Here is a 10,436-nt window from a genome sequence, read left to right on the forward strand (position 1 = left end):
GTTCTTGTGTTCTTATGTGGCTGATATTGAGGAAGAAAGCTGTACACTACAGGAAGATATCAACAGGTTGGTCAGGTAGACAGAAAAATGGCAAATGGAATTCAATCACAAGAAGTGTGAAGTAATGCATTTGGGGAGGGCAAACAAGGCAAGGGAGCAAACAATAAATGGTAGGATACTGAGAAGTGTAGAACAAAAGGAACCTTGGAGAGCATGTCCACAGATCCCTGAAGCTAACAGGACAGATAGATAAATGGTTAAGAAGGCACACGGGATCCTTTGCTTTATTAGCCAAGGCATAGAATATAAGAGCAAGGAGGCAATGCTAGAACTGTATAAAGCACTAGTTAGCCTGCAGCTAGAGTGTTGCGTACAGTTCTGGTCACTGCATTACATGAAGGATGTGATCACACTGGAGAGGGTATAAAGAAGATTTAAGAGGATGTTGCCAGGACTGGGAAATTTTAGCTATGAAGAAAGTTTGTATAGGCTGAGGTTGTCTTCTTTGAAACATAAGAGGCTGAGGGAGATTTAAGTGAGGTATAAAGTTATGAGGGATCTTGATAGTGTGTATAGGAAGGACTTACTTCCCTTAGCAGAAAGGTTAATAACCAGTAGGCATAGATTTAAAATAATTGGTAGAATGATTAGAGGGGAGTTGAGAAATATTTTCACTCAGCAGGTGCTGGGGGTTTGGAACTCACTGCTTGAATGGGTGGCAGAGCCAGAAGCCCTCATGGCATTTAAAAAATACTTGAATATGCACTTGAAGTGCTAAAAATCAAGAGCTGGAAAATGGGATTAGGCTGGATAGCTCTTTTTCATCCAGCATTGGCACAATGAGCCAAATGGCCTCGTTCTGTATCACAAATTTCTATGATTGTGTGCTCTCCTGGGTAGGGGTTCAGTTCTGAATTCATTGGTGACAAAAAAGTAGTCCCATTGAGCAAATGGAGTGCCAGTATTGCTGGGAAGTAAACAAGTGTTCAGTACAGACTGCCCCATCTGCAGGAAGTGAACACTCTTGGGCCTCTCAAAAAGTGATAGTAGGCCTCTAATTAAAGGTTGACTGCAAGGAACTTTGACATTTTTACATAAATGGTAAATACTGTTACTGTGTTAAAAGGGTGTGTGAAAAGCAACTTGCAAAAGTTGACACAACCCCAAAAAAGTTAACAGCACAAAAAAACACATTAAATTGAAAAAGACTCAAATGCTAACTATGGATGAACCATTTGGCCCATCTTTATTAATCCATCCAGACAGATCTGAAAGACTACCCCAGACTACAACATAAGGCTATTTATCTAGAGATACAGCACTGAAACAGGCCCTTCAGCCCACCGAGTCTGTGCCAACCAACAACCACCCATTTATACTAATCCTACATTAATCCCATATTCCCTACCACTTCCCCACCATTCTCCTACCACCTACCTACACTAGGGGCAATTTACCTATCAACCTGCAAGTCTTTATCTGTGGGAGGAAACCAGAGCACCCAGCAGAAACCCACACAGTCACAGGGAGAACTTGCAAAACTCTGCACGGGCAGTACCCAGAACTGAACCCGGGTCGCTAGAGCTGTGAGGCTGCGGTGCTCGCCACTGCCACCTATCTTAAATGATTCCGGAGTTTCCACTGCAACTACTCTATGTGGAAGTTCATTCCATTGTTGATGACTGTTTAAAGAATTTCTTTATATCATCCAAAAATTAGATTTTCTAAATTGAACCTATGTCTCCATGTTCTATTTTCACAATTTAATGTTTTCCATTCCCTGAACTATCATGTACAACAATAACTCTCACAGAGAGCAAGCCTGAGGGAAAACAGTGCCAGAGACCAACAGGTAAAAGCGGCGGTAGGGAGTCAGCAGGATGTTGTCTGGAAAGTTAGAGTCAGAGCATGAGCTGAACAAAAGTGACTTCAGCGCAGGCTTGACCAGGAGGAGCAGGAGTGGAGCCAGAGCACAGGGGGATAGAAAGCGCAGTGGCAGAGCAGGCTTCACCAGAAGGTGTGAGAACAGAATGAAAGCAACTCAACATGGACAGATATTGAAAGAATGAAAGCAGCTCAACACAGAGAGAAATTGAAAGAATGAGGTTAAAGTGAAGCCACAATCAGTGCAGTAAGGAAGGAGCAGAAGAACCCAAGGGAACTAACACAGTGATCAACAGTAAGTATTGAGATAAGGATCTAAGGTATGGAACTAGAATGATTAAATGGGGTTTGAAAGTCTTAAGTTTTATATTTGATGAATTTAGTTAGTACTCCAATAAATAGAGGCATGGCAGGACACATCCCGCTCCATGTGGGAACTCGCGGACACTTTTCGTGAATTAGACAACCATATAGAGTCATTTACAGCACAGAAGGAGGCCATTTGGCCCATCAAGTCCATGCCAGTTTACAACAGAGCTATTCAGTCAGTCCCACTCCCCCGCTCAATCCCTGTAGCCCTCCAAGTCTTTATCCTTCAAGTGGCCATCCAATTTCCTTTTGAAATCATTGATTGTCTCCACTTCCACCACAGCTGTGGGCAGCAAGTTCCAGGTCATCGACACCCGCTGCGTAAAAAGTTTCTTCCTCATATTCCCCCTGCACCTCTTAATGGCACAGTTCTAAAGAATGTGCAGGAACAGAGGGACCTGGGGGTCCGTGCACATCGATCTTTGAAGGTGGCAGCCCAAAACCTTCAATTTGTGTCCCCTAGTCTTTGTACCATTAGTTAATGGGAACAGTTTTTCCGTATCTAACTTATCTAAGCCTGCCTTAATCTTGAACATTTCTATTAAATCTTCCCCTCAATCTCCTTTGCTCGAATGAGACAACCCCAATTTTTCCAACCTAACCTTGAAACTAAAATCTTCCATCTCTGGAACCATTCTGGTAAATCTCCTCTGTACCCTCTTAAGGACCCTCACATCCTTATTAAAGTGTGGTGGCCAGAACTGGACACAATACTCCAGTTGGGACCTAACCAGAGCTTTATAATGGTTCAGCATAACCTCCCTGCTTTTGTACTCAATGCCTCTATTTATGAAGCCCAAGATTCCATATGCTTTACTAACCACTCTCTCAATATGTCCTGCCACCTTCAAAGATCGATGTGCACGGACCCCCAGGTCCCTCTGTTCCTGCACATTCTTTAGAACTGTGCCATTAAGTATATATTGTCTTTCCCTATTCCTTCTGCCAAAATGCATCACCTCATACTTGTCAGTATTAAATTCCATCTGCCACCTCTCTGCCCATTCTGCTATCCTATCTATGCCCTGTTGTAGGCCGTTCATATCATCCTCACTGTTTCTCATACCTCCAAATTTGGTGTCAGCAAATTCTGAGATTCTACTCTCTATTCCAAGATCCAAGTCATTTATATATAGCACAAAAAGCAGTGGTCCCAGCACTGACCCTTAGGGAACACCACTGTCTACCATCCTCCAGTCTGAAAAACAACCATTTTTACAACTCTCTGTTTTCTGTCCTTAAGCCAATTTTTTTTATCCAAATGGACACTGACCCTCCTGTACCACGAGGCTCAATATTTTTAACTGGCCTTTTATATGGTACCTTATCAAAAGCTTTCTTAAAATCTATAGAAACAACATTCACTGCATTCCCTTCATCAGCATTCTCTGTTAACTTCATCAAAAAATTCACTTAGATTAGTCAAGCTTGATCTGCCTTTTAAAATCCTTGCTGGCTATCCTCAATTAACTCGAACCTCTCCAAATGTATGTTGATTTTTTTCCCCTGATTATTGTTTCTAAAATCTTACCCACCAGGAAGTTATGTGCAGGAAGTGGCGTTAGCTGGAGGAGCCCGAGCTCTGGGTACATCCATGAGAGAAAGGGTTTGTGGATCGTGCAGCTTAAGGGTGTGCAGGCAGTGAGGGAATGGATGACCGCCAGACAGACAAGAAGGACCAGGCAGGTAGTGCAGGAGTCCCCTGAATGCATCTCGCTCTCCAACCGGTATTCAGTTCTGAATACTAGTGAGAGCGATGGTTCCTCTGGGGAGTGCAGCCAAAGCCAGCTCCACGGCAGCATGGGTAGCTCCGATATATGGGGGGCATGAGGAAGATTGGGAAAGCAATAGTTATAGGGGGTTCTATGGCTGGGGGTACAGACAGGCATTTCTGCGGCCACAGACGTGAATCCAGGATGGTATGTCGCCTCCCTGCTATCTGGGTCAAGAATGTCACTGAGCGGCTGCAGAGCATTCAGAGGGGGGAGGGTGATCCATGTCAGTACCAATGACAGAGGTAGAAAGTGGGATGAGGTCCTGCAGGCAGATTTTAAGGAACTAGGAAGAGGCTAGCAAGCAGGGACTCAAAGGCAGTAATTTCCGGATTACTCCTAATGCCACATGCTAGTGACTATAGAAATAGGATAGAGCAGATGAATGTGTGGCTGGAGAAATGGTGCAGGAGGGAAGGCTTTAGATTCCTGGGACATTGGGACCAGCTTTAAGGGAGGTGGTACCTCTAAAGGCTAGATGGGCTGCACCTCAGCAGAACCGAGTCCAATGTCCTGCTGAGGCAGTTTGCTAGTGCTGTTGTGGGTTTAAACTAACGGCAGGTGGATGGGAATGAGGATGGAGCATTAGAAAGGAGAAACAAGATGCACAGAGGATTGGGAGAGACAGATAGCATTAGAGTAAGAAATAGTAAGGTATTAGGTGGGGTCAGAGTAAGAGGGAATGCAATAAGGTCTAAATTAGGTTTATAATGCATATATGCATGTAAGCACACTAAGCATGTTCAATAAGTTTGATGCGCTTCAGGTGCAGATGGCCACAAGGGAATATGATGTTGTGGTGATTACAGACGTGGCTCAAAAAGGGCAGGACTGGGTATTAAATATTTTTGTATACAAGGTGTTCAGGAAAGGTAGAGAACGAAAGAAAGGAGGAGGGGTAGCAGTATTGATGAAGGAGAATATTACAGTGCTGGAGAGAGCGGATGTCCTAGAGGGGTCAAGGACAAAGTCTATTTGGTTAGAGTTAAGAAACAATAGAGGTACCATTACACTACTGGGTGTATTCTATAGGCTACCAAATAGTGGTATTGAACTAACTAACTGAGTGGCTTGCTAGGCCATTTCAGAGGGCATTTAAGAGTCAACCGCAAAAGAGGAGGTATTTGATAGGCTGGCTGTACTTAAAGTTGATAAGTCACCCTGACCAGATGGGATGCATCTGAGGATACTGAGGGAAATAAGGGTGGAATTTGTGGAGGCACTGGGCATAATCTTCCAGTCCTCTTTAGATACAGGGGTGGTGCCAGAGAACTGGAGAATTACAAATGTTACACCCTTGTTCAGACAAGGGTGTGAGGATAAACCCACCAATGACAGGCCAGTCAGTTGAACCTTGGAGGTGGTAAAGCTGTTAGAAATGATTAGCTGGGGAAAAAAGTTAACAGACCTTTGGACAAGTGTGGATTAATAAAGGAAACCCAGCACAATTTGTTAAAGGCAAATTGTGTTTAACTAATTTGATTGAGTTTTTGATGAGGTAACACAGAAGGTTGATGAAGGTAATGCAGTTGATGTGATGTACATGGACTTCCAAAAGGTGTTTGATAAAGTGCCACATATTAGGCTTGTCAGCAAAATTGAAGCCCATGAAATAAAAGGAAGCATGGATACAATGTTGGCTGAGTGACCGGAAACACGGAGTAGTGATGAATGGCTGTTTTTTTGATTGGAGGAAGGTATATTGTGCCATTCCCCAGGGGTCGGTAGAAGGACCATTACTTTTCTTGATATATATTAATGATCTAGACTTGGGTGTACAGGGAACAATTTCAAAATCTGCAGGGAGGATAGTGATAGGCTTCAAGAGGACATAAACAGGCTGGTTGAATGGGTGGACAAGTGACAGGTGGAATTTATTGCAGGAAGTATGAAGTGGCCATTTTGGTAGGAAGAATGTGGAGAAGCAATATTAAATAAAGGGTACATTTCTAAAGTGGATGCAGGAACAGAGACATCTGGGGATATATGTGCACAAATTGTTAAAAGTGGCAGGGCAGGTTGAGAAAGTGGTTAAAAAGGCATATGGGATCCTGGGCTTTATTAATAGAGGCATAGAGTACAAAAGCAAGGAAGTTATGATGAACCTTTATAAAGCAATGGTTCAACTGGAATATTGTGTCCAATTCTGGGAACCACACTTTAGGAAGGATGTGAAGGCTTTAGAGAGGGTGCAGAAAAGGCTTATAAGAATGGATCCAGGAATGAGGTACTTCAGTTATGTGGATAGATTGCAGAAACTGGGGACTTCCTCCTTAGTGAAGAGAAGACTGAGAGGAGATTTGACAGAGGTGTTCAAAATTATGAGGGGTCTAGACAGAGTAGACAGGAAGAAAATGTTCCCATGGTCAGAGGGTCGAGAACCAGAGGACATCAATTTAAGGTGAACAGCAAAAGAACCTATGGCGAGATGAGGAAAATTATTTTAAACACAACATGTGGTTAGGATTGGAATGCACTGCCTGAGAGTGTGGTAGAGGCAGTATCAATCATGGCTTTTAAAAGGGAATTGGATAAGCACCTGAAGAGAAAAGAATTTCAGGGCTACGGGGAAAAGACGGGTATGGGACTAGCTGATTTGCTGTTGCAGAGAGCCATCACTGACATGATGGGCCAAATGGCCTCCTTCAGTGCAGTAACCATTCTATGATTCTAAGTTGCACTGATATAGCGCCATTAACATAGAAAAATGACACAAGGTGTTTCACAGAAGCAGAATCAGACAAAAACCAAGGCCAAGCCAAAGAAGAAGATATTGACTGGATTTCACGGTCAGCGGCAAAGCAATGGTGTTCACCACTGACCTCAAAGAAAGTTGTCACAAAGATCTCTTGACTTCTGTGGCATGCATTTACCCTTTCCCAATGTCAGTTTAAATTTGGCACCAAGGCAAGGGATCTCCAGGTATCCAGCAACAGTGATGTCATCAAGCAGGATAAAGATCCAATCACATTGACACATTCTCACAGACAGCAAGCCAGGAAGTTAAAAAAAGGAACTATTTCTTTTAATTAAAATTTTACAGAGAGTGAAATAAATGATTGGGACATACACATGGGATTAAGGTAGAAGCTGTAACATCAAAAACAAACTTGAAAATTTCTTTTTGAATTTTTTGATCATAATGGAGAAATTTGACATTCCACAAATATAAGATTAATTTTCAGGAATAGTGAGGCTGCCCAGCATTAATTATGAACTTAGTGTCCTTTTAAAAACCCTGTTACAACTCATTAACAAATCATAGAAATCATAGAAAATTTACAACACAGAAGGAGGCCATTTGGCACATTGTGTCTGTGCTGGTCAACAAAGAGCTACCCAGCCTAATGCCACCTTCCTGCATTAGGTCAGTAACCCTGCAGGTGACGACTATTCAAGTAGCCATGCAAGTAATTTTTAAATGTCGTGAGAGTTTCTGCCTCTATCACCCTTTCAGGCAGTGAGTTTCAGGTCCCTACTACCCTCTGGGTGAAAAAATGTTTCCTCCTCTCCCCTCTAATCCTTCTATCAATTACTTTAAATCTATGCCCCCTGGTTTAACAAGGTGTAACTTTTTCAAGGATTTTTACGGTGAGGCTAATAGAGTAAAAGAAAAACTTGTTAGTTCAGTGAGTTCTGCTTGATTACAGTCCGGGAGGAATTCAACATTGCACCCTCTGGGAGAGTGTAGACCACTGAAAACCGCTTCTGGATTTCTGTGTTTAACTGTGCATGTGTGGGCTCCAGAAGTTGCAGTCAGTTTCAGAGGAGTAATGATGGTGAATGCTGACAGTTTTACCATCATTATTACCGTAACATCCAGGCCAATAAAAGGAGTAACTAAAAGCTTGATCAAAGAAATAGATTGTAGGGAGGGTCTTAAAGAAAGAGAAGGAGGCAGAGGTCTGGAATTTCCTCCCTAAACTTCTCTGCCTCTCTACCTCTCTTTCCTCCTTTGTGGCCCTTATAACCTACCTCTCAACTGCCCTAATATCTCCTCATGTGGCTTGGTGTTAAATTCTGTTTGATGAAGCTCCTGTGAAGTGCCTTGGGATGTTTCACTACATTAAAGGTATTATATAAATACAAGTTGTTGTTGTCATCTCCCAAGTCCATTCCTTTCTTTCCCGCAACTCCGTATTTGAATCTCTCCAATCAGGTTGCTGCCTTGCCACAACACTGAAACAAACCTAATCAAAGTCACAAATGACATTCTCCATAACTGTGACCACTGTGTCTTGTCTTTCTTTTCCTTTTCGACTTCTCTGTAACTTTGATACACTTGACCATGCCATCCTGCCTCAGCACTTCTGCTCCACTGTTCAGCCTTGTTTGGTTCCACTTGTAGCCAGAGCATCTCCAACAATGATTACTCTTCCTGCTCCCACCCTGTTACCTTTGGAGTTCCCTGAAGATAAATCCCTAGCCCCTTTTATCTTCCTCATCTACATGCTGCATTTAATTTTGAATGATCTGCAATTTTCTCCAGCTAAATATTGGTATTCTGAAGATATTGTACAGGATTTGCACCCCCATATGGGGGTGATTATGGCGGCAGGCAGTGTGGAAATTTGCATTTCTGGCCGGTGTGCCAGATTGCCAGCACCATTCCTCCCCCGGGCCATTTTCCTCGAAGCAGGATTGGCAACAGAAGGACTACCAGCCTGAAAGCAGCGAGTAGCAAATTAAGGTAGGCAAATGGCCACTTAAGGTCAATTAACAGAGGCCGACTGCTAGGAGGTCAAACGCCAACTCTCCAACACTTCCTCCTATCTCCCCTTGGATTATGACCCCACCACCGAACATCAAGCCATTGTCTCCAGGACTGTCACTGACTTCATTTCCTCTGGAGATCTTCCCTCCATGGCTTCCAACCTCATAGTCCCACAACCCCAGACAGCCTGCTTCTACCTCCTTCCCAAGATGCACAAACAAGACTACACTGGCATATCTATCCCTTCAGCCTGTTTCTGCCCCACTGAACTGATTTCTTCCTATCTTGACTCTATTTTTTCTCCCTTTGTCCATTCTTTCCCCACCTACATCTGTGACTCCTCTGATGCCGTCCGTCACGTCAACAGTTTCCAGTTCCCTGGCCCTAACCATCCCTTCTTCACCATGGACGTCCAATCTCTCTGCACCTTCATCCCCCACCAGGACAGTCTGAGGGCTCTCTGCCTCTTTCTTGAATGAAGGACCAATCAGTCTCCGTCCACCACCACCCTCCTCCATCTGGCTGAACTTGTTCTCTCATTGAACAACTTCTCCTTCAACTCCACTCACTTCCTCTAAATAAAAGGTGTTGCTATGGGTACCCGCATGGGTTCTAGCTATGCCTGTCTTTTTGTGGGATATGTGGAACATACATTCCTTGTTCCAGTCCTACTCCCTCAGCTCTTTTCTTGGTACATTGATGACTGTATTGGTGCTGTTTTGAGGCTCTTGCCCTGAACTGGAAAACTTTATCAACTTTGTTTCCAATTTCCACACTTCTCTCACCTTTATATAGTCTATCTCTGACTCTTCTGTTCCTCGACTTCTCTGTCTCCTATCAAACAATATTCATTATAAGCCCACTGACTCCCACAGCTACGCCAAATACACTTCTTCACATCCTGCTTCCTGTAAGGAATCCATTCCATTCTTGTTTCTCTGTTTCCGTTGCAACTGTTCTGATGATGTAACCTTCAACACTGATATGTCTTCCTTTTTCCTCAACCGAGTATTCCCCCACACTGTGGTTGATAGGGCTCTCGACTGTGTCCTACCCATTTCCAGTACTTCTGCTCTCACCCCTTCCCCTCCCTCCCAGAGCCATGATAGGGTTCCCCTTGTCCTCACCTTCCACCCCACCAACCTCCATATTCAACAGATCATTCTTCGCTATTTCCACCACCAAACACATCTTCCCTCCCCCTCACCTTTCAGCTTCAATGGGACCATTCTCTCTGCAACACTCTGTTCCACTCTTCAGTTATCCACAACACCCCATCCCCTTTCCACGGCACCTTTCCATGCAAGCGCAGGAGATGCAACACCTGCCCTTTTACCTCCTCGCTCTTCACTGATCAAGGCCCCAAAGACTCCTTCCAGATGAAACAGTGATTTACATGTACTTCTTTCAATTTTGCATACTGTACTTGGTGCTCACGATATGGTCTGCTCTACACTGGGGAGACCAAAAGCAGATTGGGTGATTGCTTTGCGGAACGCCTTCGTTCAACTCGCCTGTCATTTTAATTCTCCACCTTGCTCTCGTGCTGACATCTCTGTCCTCGGCCTACTGCAGTGTTCCAATGAAGCTCAATGCAGCCTCGATAAACAGCACTTCATCTTTAGATTAGACACTTTACAGCCTTGTGGACTCAACAGTGAGTTCAACAATTTCAGACAGTAATCTCTGCCCCCCAT

This window comes from Heterodontus francisci, chromosome 5 (assembly GCF_036365525.1).
Source record: "Heterodontus francisci isolate sHetFra1 chromosome 5, sHetFra1.hap1, whole genome shotgun sequence".
Classification (NCBI taxonomy): Eukaryota; Metazoa; Chordata; class Chondrichthyes; order Heterodontiformes; family Heterodontidae; genus Heterodontus; species Heterodontus francisci.